At 46.4% G+C, this 19,117-nt stretch overlaps 1 protein-coding gene and 1 long non-coding RNA gene across 4 annotated transcripts in view; both read left to right on the forward strand.

The window, feature by feature from the left end:
- Positions 1-19,117, forward strand: part of LOC120391388 (maestro heat-like repeat-containing protein family member 2A) — a 257,457-nt gene that overhangs the window by 53,452 nt on the left and 184,888 nt on the right. The gene's annotated exons all lie outside the window — the stretch shown is intronic.
- LOC120391448 lies at positions 12,169-14,195 on the forward strand. The gene is made up of 2 exons (XR_005591321.1): positions 12,169-12,681; positions 14,086-14,195. It is a non-coding gene; the product is annotated as an uncharacterized LOC120391448 (long non-coding RNA).

The following is a 19,117-nucleotide window of genomic DNA, read 5'->3' on the forward strand; positions in this document are numbered from 1 at the left end:
CAATGGTCCCTTTTGGCCTCGGAATCTAAGTAACTAGAAATCTAATAATAGGATTACACAGGTGTATTATGGCACCGAGTTTGGCTCATTGTAGCTAGCACCTGGTCTGAAATATAGCTATAGGTCTCTGGGGGAAGAGAGGGTTGATGAAATTCCCACAGCTTCATAACTGCTAAAGAAAACTTTTATTATGAGTGTGATCAGCGATAAGTGTTCTTTAATGTAATATATTTGTACAGGTGAAAAAGCACAAGAAGTTTCTTCTGGACATACTGATCAAGGCCTTAAATGACACTTCCAGTTCTGAAGTGATTGGCGAGAGCATGAAAGCACTGGCCAAAGTCCTGAAGGAGCTGAAAGAGAAGGACATTGGTTCTTCCTTCAAAGACCTCACCCAACAGATCCAGACCTACTTTGACAATGTATGTGAACAGAACTCTCCAAATCCAGTTCAACCGATCTTGATTAGACTCGATTTACGATGTGTGATGTGGACTCCCTGGGCATTGCTCATGTCAGAGTGCAGAGATTTTAGGCCCCAGGGAAGGGAGGTGTTTTACGGAGGAGGAGAACATTAGGAGGATGGGGATGACATCCCTGCTCCAACAGTCTCACCCTTCTGTTCTTCTTGATTGCCACTGGGAACCTCAAAGGAAGTCTGAATAATAGATTAGGTAGCTAGATAACCATGAAAAGGGGGTTACAGAGTGCAATAGAGAGTGTTGTGCCTGCTCGATACCATTTTTATGCGAGAGGGTTGGAATGATAATTCTGTAGTGCAGAGAATTTTGAGATTTCAAATTTTGGGTTTGTTCCTATTTGTGGGAACCCCTCTCCCCAAACTTCAAAACTCCTTGTGAAACAGAATTACTATTCTCAACCTAGCTCTGTTGGAAGCCTTAGCCCAGGGCAGTCTGCACTCAGACTATCCTGGGAACCCAGGAAACTCTGGGAGCTAGAGGTGCCAGGGAGTTGCAAATTTGAAAGCCTGGACTCCCAGGGTCATAGAATCATAGGGTTGGAAGGGACCTTAGAAGGTCATCTAGTTCAACCCCCTGCTCAAAGCAGGACCAACCCCCAGATTTTTACCCCAGTTCCCCAAATGGCCCCCTCAGGGATTGAACTCACAACCCTGAGTTTAGCAGGCCAATGCTCAAGCCACTGAGCTATCCCTCCCCCCGAAGCTGGGGGCGTGGAAGCCTATGATCCCAGTCAGCCTGCTAGATTGGCTGCCAAGGAGCTGGATGGGTGCACTGGCAAGACACCAGGCAGGTTTCTAAGGACCCTGCCTGGCTTCCGGAGGAATTTCATCAAAATTGAACTGTCTCTAAAATATTTTCATGAATCAGCAAATTCGAACAAAGAATTGGTTAATTAAAGTTTTTCCGACTAGCTGTAGTTGGAATCACTCTACTTTAGCGTAGAAGAGACGGCTGTATGAGGTGCGTGATGGGATTGTTCCTTACTTACCAACTTGTGGGGCTTTCTTGGCTGTAGGAGGACGATGCTCTTCGCTCAATGGCCTTTGTCCTATTTGGCATCTTGGCTCAGTTAACAAAGAAAAAATGGAAGGCCTATTTTGCTGAGCAGGTTCGAAAGAGCTGGGTCACACTTCTGCTGCATCTGCAAGACCCAAGCCCCAAGGTTTCAATGGTAAGACCAACAGTAACTTATTTACTAAGCCAAAGGAATCTTCCTCCCAATGCCAGGGGAGCTCTGCTATTCCTGCCTGTTATGGAGGCCCAAATTCTCCCCTCAGTTCATTGCCCTCCTGCTGAGTCAGTTCCAGCCAGGTTGGTCCATGGCTGCTTCACCAGAATCCAGGATAGGTCATGGGTCTGACCCCTACAGGTCTCTGTTCCTGTCTGTCTCTGCACCCCAGGCCCCTGCCTCCCCAGAACAGAGGAGAGACCACAGCTGTGCCTGGTGAAGCAGCTTTCATCGGTATATCTGTTCCCAAAAGACATTGATGCTACCTCCAGGTTTCAGTGGAACCTCTCCCCTCTATTCCTGCATGTTTCTGCCAATTACATCCAGATGAATCCCTTTTTGTCCTGGAATAGATGAGCAGTCACACAGATGATTTCCCTTTGATTGAACATAGCACTCGGTAGGGAACAATTCAATGGTGTGACGCTCTTTTCAGGAATGCAGAGCTACATTTCACCTCTGTTTCCCATTTTTGGGACTGAAGAGACTCCAACATGTGATCAATAAGCACCTTGGTGGCACAGATGAGCTGAAGCCTGAAGAGCTCCAGGTGGACATTTGCAGACACCTTGTGAGTGAGCTGTTGAACCGTATGAGATTATTGACTGGAGTGGCTTGTGGTGGTGTAGAGGGGGGACGTTTGATGGATAATGTAAATAACTGTAAGGGTGGGATATATGAGGGAGAGTGATGGGAAATGTAAATCTGCCCCAGATTCCCATTTTTCCCACTTCTACCCAGCCACCTGTTCTTTCCCTTATTTACCTGTGGTTCATAAAAGCATGTGCTGGCAGTCAAAGGGCACTTCTAGCCAGAGAGAGCTCATGTGTCCCTGATTTCCTCTAGGCCAAAGAGAATGCAGAGCTGCTGGAGAACTTGTACAGAACCACCATCACATACTTCAGTAACAGCTGGGAGGAGATCCGGGCAGTTGCCGCCAACTTAGCTGGTGAGAGATGATGCCCAGTGTCCCTTTTGATATTCCCATTGAGGGAGTCAGAAAAAATTCCCACTGTGCAGCACTGAGCTGCCATTAATCTCTCTGTGCCTCAGCTTCCCAGCCATAGATGGAGATGTTAATGTCCCTACCTCTCCAGGATGGTGGTCGGAGGAATTCATTAGTTGCTATAAAGGGCTTCGGGATTGTTGCAGGGGAAGCACGGTGCAGTCATTTCGCAGCAGCGGCTGGGACACCCTCACGTAGGGCATGGTGACACTTTGAGTTGGGGGTATAATTTCCAGCTTGATGAGACACACCCGCACTAGCCCTGTGTGCTAAAAATAGAGAGTAGCTGCGATGGCAGGAGCAGCAGGAGGTTTAACCACCCCAAGTATGATCCCATCCAACCCCCAAAGTCCATTCTCACAGTGTCTGCTCCTCCCACTGCTTGTGCTGCCTTAGCTACATTCTAATGCCAGCACTGTCGGAGCTAGTGTGGGCCCGTCCCATTGAACTGGGAGTGATACCCCTAGCTCAAAGTGCAGACCTACCCAGTGCTGTTCAGTGCTCCTCACTGTGACTTCATCACTGGGAGGCAAGCAGCCCACCTCCCCATAGCGCCTGCTGTTTCACCTTCCTGGCCACAGCACCTTGTCAAGGAAGCATTAGGGTCCTCCTCTTTGACCCAGTGCCCTCTTCTCCCTAGCACACCCATGTGAGACAGGCAGGCATTGTGGCTCACCTATCAGTCACCTTGTGAGATCCCTGCTTAGAACTCACTTATTCCTGGCCTCAGTCCTTTGCTCAGACCACTAGACCAAGACACTATCTTAGTATGTCTCCAATAACTGACTGCAGTGGCAAGAGGAGCACAGACTGTTTCAAGCAAATGGGTTTTATGTAAACATTCTTTTTAAAAAATGTCTCTCTCATTCTCTTCAGTGTGGACTCTAAACTGCTCTAGCATCCTCTTGCCCACAGCTCACCCTTAGGCCCACAGTAGGAGACCCCAAAGACCTGTCTAGGGGCTGCTAATATCACTTTGCACTCAACAAGGGAAGGTGGTGGTGGTGGTGTTGTTGTTGTTTATTTGACATTGTGTATTTAGGCATCATCCTGGAACAAACAGACACTCGGCGTATGAAATGGCTGGACCTGAAACATCTGCTGATGTGTAAGTGATAAATACAGCTCAAGTCCTGCTCATTAGTGAGTTGTTAAAAAGGAATTTAGCTCACAAGCAGCAGTAACCGATACCACTGGTGCAAAGTGCATCAGCCACACATCAAAGGACAAATTCACTCTTGCCCTGTAGAAAGTCAACCTTAATTTCCCCTGAAGGAGGAAGCTGCAGAAGGTGTGATATGAGTCAGTGCATCTCCTGGTTGTCCTGGCAATGCCCCCTCCCCAGCCAGTGCTATCCACACTTTGGGCTTTATTGGCTCTCTGTGGACTCCCCAAGTGAGAAGTAGCCACTTTCTGCTACCCCAAATTTCCCACCAGCAATTTTCCTTCCAGTAGGTGCCCTCTATCATGTGCAAACCAGCTTGGACCTGGCCTGTGTTAAATTCCAGGTTTAGTTGAGCTCAGGCAGTGGCTCCTGAATAGAGCTGGAAAATAACTGAAAAGTGGAAGCTATTGAAACAATGGACCTTCTTCCATTTGCAGCAGAGTGGATGACTTTCTGGTAGAGTCATGTTCTCACCACAGTTGGGAGCATGGAAGGGACCCAATGGGGGACCCTAAAGCTTTGTTTGTATTGGAGAGCTGCTGTAGTGTGGTATTCAGAAGTAATAAGTCTCGAGCTAGTTCAGGCACAGGTGACTATATGAAAAGTGCGGCCTATTCATCTCTCATGTATTTTCCACCCCAATAGAAGGACTGAGCCCAGTTTCACATTTTTCCATGGGATCATTCTGCTCAGGTACTTCAAGGTTCTGTGATCATGCTTAGCTGTGATTTGACAGTCTGTTCACTAACGTGATGCCCTCTGTAATTTCAGCTCTCCAGGTCCTAGAGAAAGACCCAAGTCCCACTGTCCAGCTGGTGGCAACTGAAATCCTAAGTGACATCTATTCTAGTGGAGTGCTTGACGAATGAAGCAGAACGAAGACAAACAGAACAAGGCGCTCCAGTGGTATAAGGGCCCTACCATCAATCAAATGTTAACCCCACCCCTTGACCCCAGCAGCAAGATGTGTCATGTGACCCCTCTAAGAACTCCTCCCACTTTCCTCTACCAATCAGGATGGGTTTCGCCCCAATAGGAATGCCCCGAGAGAAGACTTGACCAATCAGGGGGAGTTCCGGGGCAGGTGACCTGTCTTTGTGTGACCCTCTAAGAACTCCTCCTGCCGCCATCTACCGATCAGGTGGGTTTCAGCCACTGGGGATCACTCCAAGAGGAGATTTGACCAACTGGGGGGAATTCTGGGGTGGGGTGACCCATCCGGAAGTGCTTCATGTGACCCTTCTAGGAACTCTTCTCACCACCCTTTACCAATTGCGATGGGTTTCAGCTGCAGAGGACTGCCCCAAGAGGAGAGTTGACCAAAACAGGGTAGGTTCTCGGAAGGGGTGAACCTCCCAGAAGAGGGTCGTGTGACCCCTCCAAGAACTCCTTCCAATGCCCTCTGCCAGTCAGAGTGCAGCACATCACCTCATAAGTCCCAGCGCTGGGCAGAGGAGGCCATCTCTTACCAAGAAGATGTGTTTTATGAATTGTGGAAAGGCTGAGAGGAGACATGGACTCCTTTACCACCCCCCGGAGAACTTCAGACTTTGTTTTAGCCCCGAGGACCTTTGGGCTTGTATGGATAAAGCGCTATAGCAGTTACAGTTCCGAGGAGGGCCCTTTGACTCGACCATTAATAGATACCTCGGGACCCAACCCCAAACCCTTGTGAAGAACCCCGATGAGTGTGATGACCCCCCCCCAAAGTTGGAAGATGATCATGGCTTGGGGGAGTCACTGGTGGACAAGGTGAACGGGAAAGACGTTGCTCAGGTAAATGAATGATTAAGAAGCGATGGTCAATCATGGGGGTATAATGGGGTTAGGAATCGACTTGGTATTTCATAAATCTAAGCACAAGCAGGGGGTTGCTTACACTGTTTTTTGTCTGAAAATCTCTCAACAGCTTGACGATGCCTTTCAAGAGGCCTTTGAGAACTTACACATCGGTAGCCCTGTCGTGCATCAGCTGTTTTTGCTCCTGTCTGAGATGCAGCTCTCAAGAGGAAAATCCAGAAAAGAACAAAATAGAAGAATGAACCAGCTCAGAGTCCTTCGTTGTAGGGGTCATGGCGTCCATTTTTACAGGTGGCTGTCGAAGGTTGTGTTAAACCAGGCAATTAATTAAACTTATTTAAATGTGTCCCTATGACTGTATCCCCCTCCATATTTGTGTTAGTAAAAGACGGTACCAAGAACAGTCCTGTCTCCACAGACAGCTCTGTTAATGAAAATATATTACATCCCCAGGGAAGTTGGGAGCTTTGGTGGGGGAATCCTCTTTTTCGAGTGGCCAAAAAGCATAATAAAACTTGAAATAGAAGACAGGTAACAGCTTGGCTTTCAGATCGGATGCTTTCACTTTACACAAACTGGTTCAAATACGTTTTAAAAGAAACAGGAGCCTTTGAAAAAGGTTATGAACAGACGTTTACTGATGAGCTATTTATAGTGGATGAAGCCTTAACCAGGAGCCAGAGACCTGTATACTGATTAAAAGATTACGAGGGTGAGACAGTTACTGGATCTTTTTACCCTGAAGAATTACAAAAAGTAAACCCCAAACAAGACAGGATTTACAGGATTGAAAAAGTTCTAGCGGATAAAGGAAAAGGGAGAAAAAAGCAGCTACTGGTGAAATGGTTCGGGGGAGCGATAAGTTTAACAGCTGGGTGGAAGCTTCTCAACTCTGTGACATTTAGACATGAACAAAACAAACAAACAAACAAAAAGATTGCTCCTGCAAAAACAGAGAGAGAGAAAAATGAGCGACAGCAGGTTTTACATTACTTTGCCCAGAATGCCAGCGCTGCAGTTTTTCCTCAGAACACCAGCTTGAACTTTACAATACTGCTAATTAAGCCCTAGGATCTCCGGAGTGCCTGGGAGGTAGGTTTGTGGAAATACAATACCCGCACAGCCAGAACACTATCAAAGAAGACACCCCTTTTGAAATCACCTTTGGAGATATGGCATGGAGTTTTATCCTACGACAAGGTTATTACTCGTCCATACCCGAATTATTGGATCATATGAACAGTACTGTGGCTCGTCATCCCACACCACCTGAGGTGGTCATGAACTACGACCCTAGGGGTAGAAAAGTTAGTCTTAAATCCGCCGATTTTACTTGTATGATTTCTATCAGCGGGGAGCTAGCTAACATTCTAGGTTTGGGCCTGTAGCACAGCATCCAAAAATTCCCCTTCTCAGCAGACATCACAGGGCTTTTAATTTCTTGTGTCTGTTCACAGATATTGTAGAACACGAATTTGTGGGGGACTTTTCTGTTCCCCTGTTACGCTGTGTCCCTGTCCAAGGAAGGAACAACAAGTTTGTCACCATCACCTACGATAAACCTCATTACGTTCCTGTCAGAAAACACCACATCGATACCATTACCATTGAAATAAAGACAGATCAGAACAGACACGTCTTATTTTGCGTTGGCGAGGTGATCATCAAGGTGCACCTGTTTCCTTGGAAAGAGCAAGGTTTCTAAAAAGCAAAACATTATGGCAATCCTAAAAAACTACAGCGACCCCACCATCTACAGGAACTATTACAAAGCCCAAGTGGGATATGCCCTTCCTGGATGTACGGGGCTGGCGTGGGTGGAATATTCCGTAACCAAGCCTCTGCAACCAGACTTCGAGGCAGAACACTGCATGAGAAAATACATGAATTTGGTACAGACAGCTGGTAAACACGTGAAAGATCGTTCTCTGTTAATCAACCGTGAGGAGTTTGCATGGGGTTACACCTTGTTTGCCTTTGACCTGTCTCCCGACCAGGAATGCGCCAATCACTGTTCCCTGTTTAAAACCGGGAACCTGAGAGCAGAAATACATTTTGGGACGGCTCTAACCGTCACCATCAATATGATTGTGTATGGGGTTTTTGACAACGTCATAGAGATAAATCAGAGGAGAAATGTTCTGCTTGACTATATGTGAACATGGACACCGTGCAGCTCTCACGTGTCTCATCAACGACCCCTTACACAAAAAAGAATTCCCTTATGATTGGCTCCCTGGCAGCAAGCTGTCTCAGACACCCTTAGGTTTGGTGGTCAATGTGCATCCACATAACCAACCTGGTGAACACTGGCTCACCTTGTATCTGGCGAAGTGTAACCGTGGAGAGTTTTTTTACTCATACGGGCACCCCCCCCCGAATAGCGTCTTGTTTCCTAAAAGCATTATGAAATTTTTAAACAAAAATGCCACACACAATGTGTTCCACAATAGACAATTACAAGACCTCCAGTCTGTCGCCTGCAGCTATCACTGCGTGTTTTTCTTACATCATCGTAGCAAGGGTTTAATCTTTTGACTTAGTGCAAAACGACCGGATGGTGATGAATTTTGTAAAAACTAAATTTAATTTTTGCATATCTAGGCTTGCTTAAAACAAGTTTCAACAAGCCCAGACATGTGTATCTTGCAATGATTTTTATAGCCATGTTATCCAATACTCTCAGGCATAACAGACAATGTTCGTTTGGCATTCTCCAACACATTTTTTATAAAGTAACTTTTCCCACAGTTGCTAGGCCCCGCAAGAATTGCAGAAAAGGGGTGTTTCCACCTCAGATCCATTTTTAAAGCCATAGGGCAGGGTTTAAATCCTTCTTGGTGGAAATGACTTCTCTTAAGGGTTTTTGTCTTTATTTGCCACTGATTTTTGTTCCTTATGATAGAGGGCTGCTGCACCTCTATCTTTTTGGACGTGTTTTCTCACAGGCCCGTGCAATAGTCCAGAACTAGATCTTTCAAACTGTCCAAGTTGATCTTTTCACAATTTGCTACGTTCAGGGTAATACCTTTTGACTTTCATGCAGGCCTTTCTTTCCGGCAGCTTATACCCGTATGTTTTCGGGCCTGCCGACACAAACTCGGTGATGTGTTGATCTGGAGGGATCTTGCCTAAATAATCCCGCAGAGGAGGATTCCAGTCACCCTCCCTTTTCACAAATTTCACCAAGTCAGTGTCATGGTACAGGCACCGCTCTTGCAACCTGTCTAGCAGGTTGTTTAGTTCTATGTGGGCATAAGCAGTGGTGAAACAGGCTATGAAAACACTGGTATTTCCAGAGAAAGAGTACTGGTCTTTTGGGTCTTTCCAAGACACTCATGCTGTTTCACCGTCGATAATCTTGCAGGATGAAATCTGATTGTTTGATCGTTACAGCTCTGAAATACTAGAGACTTAAGGACTTTAGGCCCCTTGCTAACATTCCCTTTTGTGAGCTGGGGTGGGGGAATTAAGCTGGCTGCACAACTGAGCTGCTTTTGGCTCCATTTTTTCTTTTAGTTAAAATCCATTTTTCTGTAGGGCCTTCTTACAGTATTAAACAGTAGATCCCCAATCCTTAATGTAACTGTCCCATTCCCAAGTGGGGACTTTTGGCAGATATCAGTACATCTCTTTGGGGCTTGTTTTTGTAAACATGTTTCTTTCATGCATAAAGTTTGGGGTGGGGGTTGAAATAAAATGGTTGTATCACAGCCATAATAAGCCCCCCAGAGCTTTTAAATGTTTGATTGTCTTTAGAGCAAATGCTTGTTCTAAAGCATGGTGCAGGTTTGTGACCCGTTGAAATGTTTCAGTTTTGGTTTAGACCCTTGTGTGTGTGTGGGGGGGTTGTTTGTTGTAAATATATTAATTTAAACTTTTAATGGCTTTGAATTTCTAGAAAGAGTGACCCATAGCATTCAAACAACTCCCGGGTCATATTTAAACTGTCCAATAGAGTTCTGCCAACTCCTGGATCCTTTATACTGTCCAATAGCACTCTATCAACTCCAGGGGTTATATTTAAACTGTCCAATAGCATCTGCGAATTCCTGAGGTTTTATTTCATTTCATATTAATCAGAACTCACCCACCCACTTCCCTTACTGTCGGTGCACACCAATCAAATTTATCCCTATGGCAACAAGGATAAGTAATCACAGTTACCTTCACTATTCAGTGGGGGTGTGGTTAAAACCATTCAGTTCAACAGGATGAGTCAATTCTATTGTACTCAAACACATGTCTGAACCATCCCTGTTTGTTTTACTGTTGTAAGCAGAGTCAAGGATGAGATCTACCCTGACATTTGGTGGTGAGTTGTGGAAAAGAACATCAGGGATTGATCTCATTTGCACAGGCACACCCACCCCGCCTAGCATGAGCCCACAGTAGCCCAAATGGTCACTTTGGCTGCTGTGGGATCCCCAGTTTCTCTGTTATTGAGGCAGGAAGAATAAAGTGTTGTTATCCTGATTATGTGACTCAAGGACAGTGGAACTGTACTTGGCCTTTTATGACGGAGGGACTCGCCATCAACTAAGTAGCACTCGCTAGGCAAGGGACATGGGTTCCAAAACTCAGCAAATTGAGAGAGGCTGGGGACAGATATTTGTACCTGATGGGCCCTAGACACTAATTCTAGCTCTTCTTCCTGTCTCCACTGTGAAATGTTAGTGCTAATTTTGATTCCATGAAGTCTGATTACAGACTGCAAAGCTGAATTCACTTTGGGCTAATGGTGAACCATCACTGAGTCCTCCCTACTAAACACAGTAAGTGGTGATTTTAGCTTGTAGTAGGGGAGCCTCAGTGCCCCACTGGCTGAGGGCTTGAGCCAGTTTTGCATTGTGTTATTGGAATGGAGTTCCTAGCAAGTGAACGCAGCTCTTGTTGCTGCCAACTCTGATGGCAGAATGGTTACACTGTAAACACATTTTTAGGATTTTTCTCCTCCCACAACATACATTTCAGCTTTTTCCTGTAAATGGGTCTTTTTTACACAAAAACACAAAAGTTAGATTCTCACAAACCATTTTTTTAAATTTAAAAGACATACAGCTTCTTGAAAACAAACCAAGAGGCTCCATTAAAACTTTTAGCTCACTTAAGGGCCAGAGACCTAACAGAAATGCATATAGTCACAAAGCCCTTTTCAATAGATGTTTTTTAATTTATATATTTAAATGTACAAATTTACATATAAAGTTGAAGTCCAAATCACACAGTCATGGTGCCATTGGGTTAGGGCATCTATGACATAGCCCTCACAATCTTCAAAAAGCTTTTCCCTAAGGCCTGGTCTACACTGGGGGGGAGGGGTCGAACTAAGGTACGCAACTTCAGCTGAAGTCGAACTATCTTAGTTCGAACTACTTACCCGTCCTGACGGCGCAGGATCGAAGTCCGCTCCTCGCCGACTCCGCCACCGCCGCTCGCGTGGTGGAGTTCCGAGTCGACGGGAGGCTGCTCGAGTTCGATATATTGCATCTAGATGAGACGTGATATATCGAACTCCGAGAAGTCGATTGCTACCGCTGAATCCGCGGGTAGTATGGACGCATTCCTAAGACAGTTAATAAGTACAGCATATATAGCAATGCATACAATAGTCCACATAAATTTTTACGCTCACAATGTGGCACTGACTCAGCGAGTTCCATGCCAAACCTTCTCCTAAACTCCTTATAACCTTCATCCTTGAAGTCCTCTTCAACAATTTTTAGCGGCATTCAGCAAAAACAAGGCGGGCCCGGTTCATCTTTGCTGCTTGATGCAATGTTGTCCAGGGCCTCCAGGTCCTCTACAAAGACATCATCGAGCTGTCTCAGACAAGAAACAAGTGTAAGTTCTCACTGCTTGTTTTTTAGATTTACACAACCCCAGGTTCCTAACCTCATTACACCTCATCATCAACTGTCACTTCTTAATCATTCATTTACCTGAGCGACGTCTTTTCCGTTCAGCTTGTCTACCAGTAACTCCCCCAAGCAATGATCGTCTTCCTCCTCCAGGGTGGTGGACAACGAGAGGCCACCATGCTCATTGGTGTGTCTCATGAATGGTTGGGCTTTGGGTTCAGGTTCTGGTGTATCCATCAATGGCTGGGCCAAAGGAATCCCCTCGGCTGTTCCCTCATCCTCTTCAGAACTGTTGCTGCTGTAGCACTTTCTCCACACAAGTCCAAAGGTCCGCAGGGCTAAAACAAAGTCTGAAGTTCTCAGCGGGGTGGTAAAGGAGTCCATGTTTCCTCTCAGCCTTTCCACAATTTCTGAAACATGTCTTCTTGGTAAGAGATTGCCTCCTCTGTCCAGCTTTGGGACTTGTGGGGTGATGGTGCTGCACTCTGATTAGCAGAGGGCATTGGGAGGAGTTCTTAGAGGGGTCACACAACCCTCTTCTGGGTGGTCACCCCATCCCAGAACCTGCTCTGTTTTGGTCAAATCTCCTTTCGGGGCAGTCCTCTGCAGCCAAAACCTATCGCGACTGGTAGAGGGTGGTGGGAGGAGTTCCTAGAGGGGTCACACGAACCACTTCTGGATGGTCACCCAGCCCCAGAATTCCCCTCAATTGGTCTAATCTCCTCTCAGGGTGGTCTCTAGTGGCTGAAGCCCCTCCCGATTGGTAGAAGGCAGTGAGAGGAGTTCTTAGAGGGGTCACACAAACCCCGGAACTCCCCCTGGCTGGTTAAATCTTCTCTCAGGGCGTTCCTATCGGGGCAAAACCTATCCTGATTGGTATAGTGGAAGGAGTTCTTAGAGGGGTCACATGACACACCTTGCTTCCGGTCATGTGTCTGCCTCGCCCCCAGAAGTAATACCCCCATGGGGTAGGGCTTCTGATGACCGGTGGGCAGGGCTTATTGGGTCAAGGGATGGGGTTAAGTTTTGATTGACAATAGGGCCCTTATACTCCTCGCTCCCGCTACCCAAAATTGGAACACGACAGAGGCAACTATACTACTGGGCAGTATTCGCCGTTGTCCTACTGCTCAGATGCTGTAAGTGAGAGAAGGATCAGGCCCTGTAAAGTAGCCTGGGTTGATTTTTATTACTCAAGCGTTTTATTACACATCAGGACATCTAGTCATTCTGATGGACATGCAGCCTCTGGACAAGCTCGGTGAGAAGCATGTACATTATACTGCTTGCTCAGGGGTCATTACTATAGTAACAGCCAAGTACTGGCCCAGATCCACAAATACAGCTGAGCTCTAGGCTCTGGGTTGTTCTAAATTATGCTGTCTTGTAACAGCCATTGCTGCACTGGAGATAGCTGTAGCACAACGCACACTGTGTGTGCCAGCTTCTGTTCCCAGCTCACCCCCCATATACTTGGGTGGGAAGCTAGGAGTTGGTGACATACAGCCAGCTACACTGACTGTACACTCTCTATGCTGGTTCTCTGGGTGTTAGGGATTTGCACATGCTGGGGAATTCCTAGCTGCTTCTTAGGGCAGCTTTATGGCTACTTTGCCCTGCTCCACTGCAACGTAGGGCAGCAAAAGGGTGACTTTACAACTAACCCCACCCCTATTGATGCACCTACCCGTGGTTGTTAGGAGTCTGAGTTCAGGTATCCGGGTTTGGAAAACCCACTCACCTGGCATAAAGTTGTCTGATGGCAACAAAAGGCCAAATATGCCTTTAAACATCAGTCCCCTTGTTTTTCAAATATCTATTTGAAACACCATAAAGCTGATAGAGATTTAAGTGCCCTAATCAGCACCTCTGCAGGTGGCTATAATGAGTATTTAGGCTTCTACCTGCAGATTTTAGTGCTTAACTTTAGTCACCCAAGGCCTTTGTATTTGTCTTGCCCAAGCCTATGAGTTGCTGAGTGTTCTCAAACTCCCACTGATGTTATTGGGAGATAAGGATGCTCTGCCCTTCAGAGAAGGGGCTCAGCAGATATAACTCATCCTCCAAAGTTAGCTACTATGATCCTTCACCTCCTATCAAAAGGTCACTGAATGGTCAGGTTTCTAGTCTCCATCACCACCTCATTCTCCAGTTTACTGTCCCCTTGGGTGCAGGGCTTGTGAGGATTCACCAGGCAGCAGTTTGCAGAGGAGGGCAAAAGGCAGAGGGAGTCTGGGGTGTTATTGCTTATAGTTCTCAATGGGGAGACAATGTTCCTGTAACAGTTGAATATTGGAAGGAAACCAATAGAGACCCCTGTTGAATTGACACATTCTGCTAATTCAAAAGTGACTCTATTAAGTAATATGGGTTCCCCTAATCTTGTAGTGTTTCCTGTTTTGGTGATTGTTTTCTATACCATATCCAGCAGCTTATTCCCAGTCCATGTTCTCGTATAGTTATTCCCTAGTATTCTGCACTCTGTTTATGTGTATTAAGGGACACTGGACAAATACTGATGACTCTTCACATTTCTTTTTCAGGTGCTGGCCATGTATCTCACAAACAAGGTCGTCTGTAAATAACCCAGCTGCAGATTTTGTATATACTGTGTACATATTTCCTACTAAACTGTTTGAAGTATCTGTTTCAATTGCTCAGAGGCCTGATTTTGTCTTTCAGAGAAATTGGGGCTTCCTCAATGTCCACTGTAACCACGATGCGGGGGCTTCCTCCCTTACCCTTTCTCCATGGAGCTGGACGAAGACCTCCAGCTCAGCACCTCTCTAGGGTCTCTTACCACTCTTCCGCAGTCCCCACAAAGCTAAATCTAATCCCTGTAGTTAGTGACCTGGGGTCTGGTTCTTAATTATATTCTCATCTTTGTTTCTCTGGGCATTCAGTGTTGCTGATGAATTCTGGGTAGTAAGTGCGATGGACTGTGTTCTGGCGAGTTATCCTCCCTCCTGTCTAGCCTGTTTCTGGGTCAGAAGGCTATCTGTGAACAGCGTCTGTTTACTTACAGCCTTAGGCTCGGTGCCTGAGATAGTGTGTGAGGGAAGGCATCTCTGCTTTTCTAAGCCAAGTCCCTGTTTGTGTACTGCAAGACTTTAGCGGAGAGGAACCATTGGATTCCCTAGCTTCCCCCACTGCACTACAAGGGAACGACTGTCATTGGGTATCTCTGACAGGGTATGTCCTGCTGTGCTCACTGGTCTTGTGGTGTCTCCATATTGGGGACCAGCTCATTTTGTTAATAATTCACATTGGACTAGAGCTGGGTGAAGGCTGATGGGGCAGTTCACTGAGGGGCTCACCAGTTCAACTCCACAATGCAGAGAGGCCTAGAAATGTAGGGCTGGAAGGGTCCTAGAACTATCATCCCATCCAGCACTATACTTAGACCGTCCCTGACAGCTCTTTGTCCATGGGGGCAGAGCGCACTGTGCTGTAGTAACTTCTCTGCCTGTGCTGTGTCTATGGACCATATATGAGGCTCCTTCCCAGGCTCCAGGGGGCCCTAGCAGCCCGGATGCCGTGTGCTGGGGACAGCGAGGGCCCCACCCATCTCCCTGGTGCTTCTCTGCAAACCTAGGGGTTTATTCCCAATCCAAACACCGAGCCAGGGGAGATCCTGGCCCCCACGCGCTGGGGCAGCAATTGAGGGTCACGGCTGATCACAGCCCTGGTGAGCGGATCGGGTGCCTTTGCTGCAGCCGGCAGCAGCCTCTGGTGCAGCACCAGGCCTGGAATGAGCCCAGGGGTGTGGGGGATTGAGCAGGGAGTAGTGGCAGCAAGGGGAGAGCTCACCCTGGCAGCTGTTCTCACTCACTGAGACCTGGCTTTCCCAGTCCTGGACTCACATCCATCAATGCAGCTGCAGGAGTAATTCCCAGTCACACTGGTGCAGGTGGTTTTGGGTCTGCAGTTTACTCCACTGAGCCCCAGACACTCGTTAATATCTGCTTCCCAGTCTTTATTCAGGCCATATACATTGGCCCAACTGGACAGTCTCTATGCAAAAGACTAAATGGACACAAATCTGACATCAGGAATTATAACATTCAAAAACCAATAGGAGAACACTTCAATCTCCCTGGTCACTCAATAACAGCCCTAAAAGTGGCAATTCTTCAACAACAACAAAAAACTTCAAAAACAGACTCCAACGTGAAACTGCAAAACTAGAATTAATTTGCAAACTGGACACCATCAAATTAGGCCTGAATAAAGACTGGGAGTGGTTGGGTCATTACAAAACCTAATTTCCCTCATACTAATTTGCCCCTACTGTTACTCACACCTTCTTGTCAACTGTTTGAAATGGGCCACTCTTATTACCACTACAAAAGTGATTTTTCCTCCCTTGGTGTCCTATTGTTAATTGAATTGACTGGCCTCCCACTTGGTAAGGCAACTCCCATCTTTTCATACGTTGTGTATTTATACCTGCTACTGTATTTTCCACTCCATGCGTTTGGTGAAGTGGGTTCTAGCCCACGAAAGCTTATGCCCAAATCAATTTGTTAGTCTCTAAGCTGCCACAAGGACTCCTAGTTATTTTTTGCTGATACAAACTAACATGGCTACCACTCTGAAACCTTTCCAGTTCTGAAGATTCTGGATTTCCTTTCTGTTGGTAAACTGTATGGTCAATTGCTTGACCACACTTTGGTTCGTTATGCAATATGCCCAAGACACCAAATAACCAATAACGGTCTGGTTTATTGCTAATACTTAGTAACAGCATATTACAGGAACAAAGGTTCAAAACAACTCTAATCTCCGGGAATATCTCCTGCAGTAGTGCTGAATTCACCTTACAAAGAAGCTGGTGTCCAGAGTCAGATCCCTAAAGCTGTCCTTTTTATACCCAACCTGTTTACAAGGAAAGAGGTACTGTATGCACCCTGTGAGGCTATTCTGACCTTGTTTTTCCTGGTACCACATGGCACCCCTTAGCTCTTTGTTCTGGACTCAGGAATTCCAGGTACCAAGAGCGTGATGCACCTCCTAGGCTTGTCCCGTATATATTGTCCTTATCTTTGGGACATTCCAATGAGAGTAACTCCCCGCCTGTTACTACAGTAGAACACTCCCATGTGCTGATCCCGACAGTTGTCCTGGCTAATGCAAGGTGTTATGGGATACTTAGCATAGGTGAATACAACTATAGGAAGATACAGGCCACCATTCCAGGCCATGTAACTGCTAGAGGTGTATAGACAATGGAATGTTATATGTGTTGTTAGAGGGTTTATTCCTTCACTCTACCACTTCCCTGGTCCTTCTCGCATGAACAGAGAGCAACAATACCCAAAGTCCAAAGGTGCAAACAATTCAACGTTTATCGGGGTGAACTTCCAGCAAGCTTAAATTCAAGTTCCTTTTCCTTATTTTCGAATCCCAACTTACTTCCTGTTTGCCCATATTCACAGCTATACCTTAACCAATCATTCTACTAAAATTTACCTAACCAATCCTAACATACTGTAACATGATTAGCTAACCAATTATATCCCACCACTTTAATTAGTTTACACCCAGCCAAATTAATTATACAGCAGACAGAAACAATCACAGAACCAGAGACCATGCAAATAAACATACAAAACAATACAGAAGTGAGGATTTCACAACTACATCTATACAGACGGAAGGGTTTCCCAGCTGTGTCTATTAAGAAGCAAGTTCTTTCCAGGCAGAAAACTATCAAATTAAATTTTCTTTCATATCTTCTAGGCTCTTCCCTTTCTCTGGAGGTGATGGATCGGATCACCTTCCTAACAGCCCCCGATTGCCTTATTTCCATATGACTAAACAGGGCCTCAGACTGTCCCAGTGAGAGAAGGCCCTTACACAGATAGAATCAAAATCATTGTCTTTCTTTTTTACCTCTGTAAGTAGCTAAGTGAGACGAATACACCTAAATTCTTAAAGTATAGGCCTTTGCAGACAGGCTTGAATATCTATATCCTAACGTGTTAAGCACATACTATCCATATTAATATAGGTGATTTGAATCATACCTATTGATCATGTAATATATTAGCTCAGCATATATGGGTGAACACCTCAGAAATAGATTTAACCAGACTGATCCATAGTTATTCCCTAGGATTCAGTAGCTGTGAAAGTGGTGAAAAGCCATCTGGGACCCTCCACGCTCTAGTCTCATACTGAGCCCATCTCAGATGAGCCCATTTCAGCCAGCCCCAGGAATCTGGCTCAGTAAATCTCAGGGTGTTTCAGAGAATCTGGATTGAGGCTCAGTTGGTGCAACGTGAGCACTGGAGGGAGCAGAGGAAATTGCACGTTACACCAATGTAGTGTATGCCTCGGGAAACTTCTAGCTCAAGGAGACATACTCAGGCTTGCTCTGCAAAAAATTGAAGCGTGGCTGCGCTTGGGCAAGTAACAGGAGAGGCTCCCTGCCCCGACTACAATCCCAACCAATCCACAGGTGCACACTCAGGGCGGCCAGCCTCTCCCACCACCACTTCTTGAAGTGCAGCACCCAAACCTGGACACGGTTCTCCTGCGCTGAGTAGAGTAGAACAGTCACCTCCCATCTCTGACCCACCCCACTCCTGGTCATGGTGATCCAGGTGCAGCAGAAGCCGGAGATTGCTGCCAGCACAGCCATGAATGTGGCCCATGGGCCCTAGCGGCATAGAGCCTGGAGACCAAGGAGTCCTACACCAGCCTCTGGGCTTTGAAGATAGGGGAGCCAGAGATGCATGGTGGTGGAGACGGCCTTCCCTGTCCACACCACTGTGCCCCATGCTGCCCCCTTCCACGGCATCAAGAAGATCAGCATCATGGCCAAGCCCCGCAGGCCTGGGCATCGGAGCCTCTCCAGGTAGGGCCCAGTGCACATGTGGGGGGGGGGGGCGCTCCATGGCCTTCCTCCCCCATCAGGCTAGGGATCTCCTTGCCCCCTGGTCAGTTGTGGGGTGGGGATTATTGGGGGACAGAGCTAATTGGAGGGGAAAGGCTTCATGTCCGTGACCTCCATGACATAATTATAGCCTTAACCATGAGAAAACTCCTACCCCAGAGTATACTGGGCAGTGTCCTTTGCCTCAGTTTCTCCCCTTGTGGTGTGAAAGTCCAACAAATGCTCCTTTAACCTGCCTTTGCCCTTTCCCTCCCCTGCACCCCGCTCGCCAAAACTTCCACCTTTTATAGGAGCCCTTTTTGCCTCTCACTGCTTCTTTCACTTTCTTGTTAGCCATGGTGGTAATTTTTTGGTTCTCTTAGTATATTTTTTAATTTGAGGTGTGCATTTAAATTGAGCCTCTATTCAAGTGTCTTTAAAAAGTTTCCATGCAGCTTGTAGTGATTCCAGTTTCAGCACTGTACCTTTTAATTTCTCTTTAACTAACTTCCTCATTTTTGTGTAGTTCCCTAGCTGAAATTAAATGCTCCTGTGGTGGGCTGCTGTGGCGTTCCCCCCACCCGGAGATGTTAAATTTAATTATACTATGGTCGCTGTTACCAGGGGTTCAGCTATATTCACCTCTTGAACCAGATCCTGTGCTCCACTTAGGACTAAATCAAGAATTGCCTCTT

This window comes from Mauremys reevesii, linkage group 25 (assembly GCF_016161935.1).
Source record: "Mauremys reevesii isolate NIE-2019 linkage group 25, ASM1616193v1, whole genome shotgun sequence".
NCBI lineage: Eukaryota > Metazoa > Chordata > Testudines > Geoemydidae > Mauremys > Mauremys reevesii.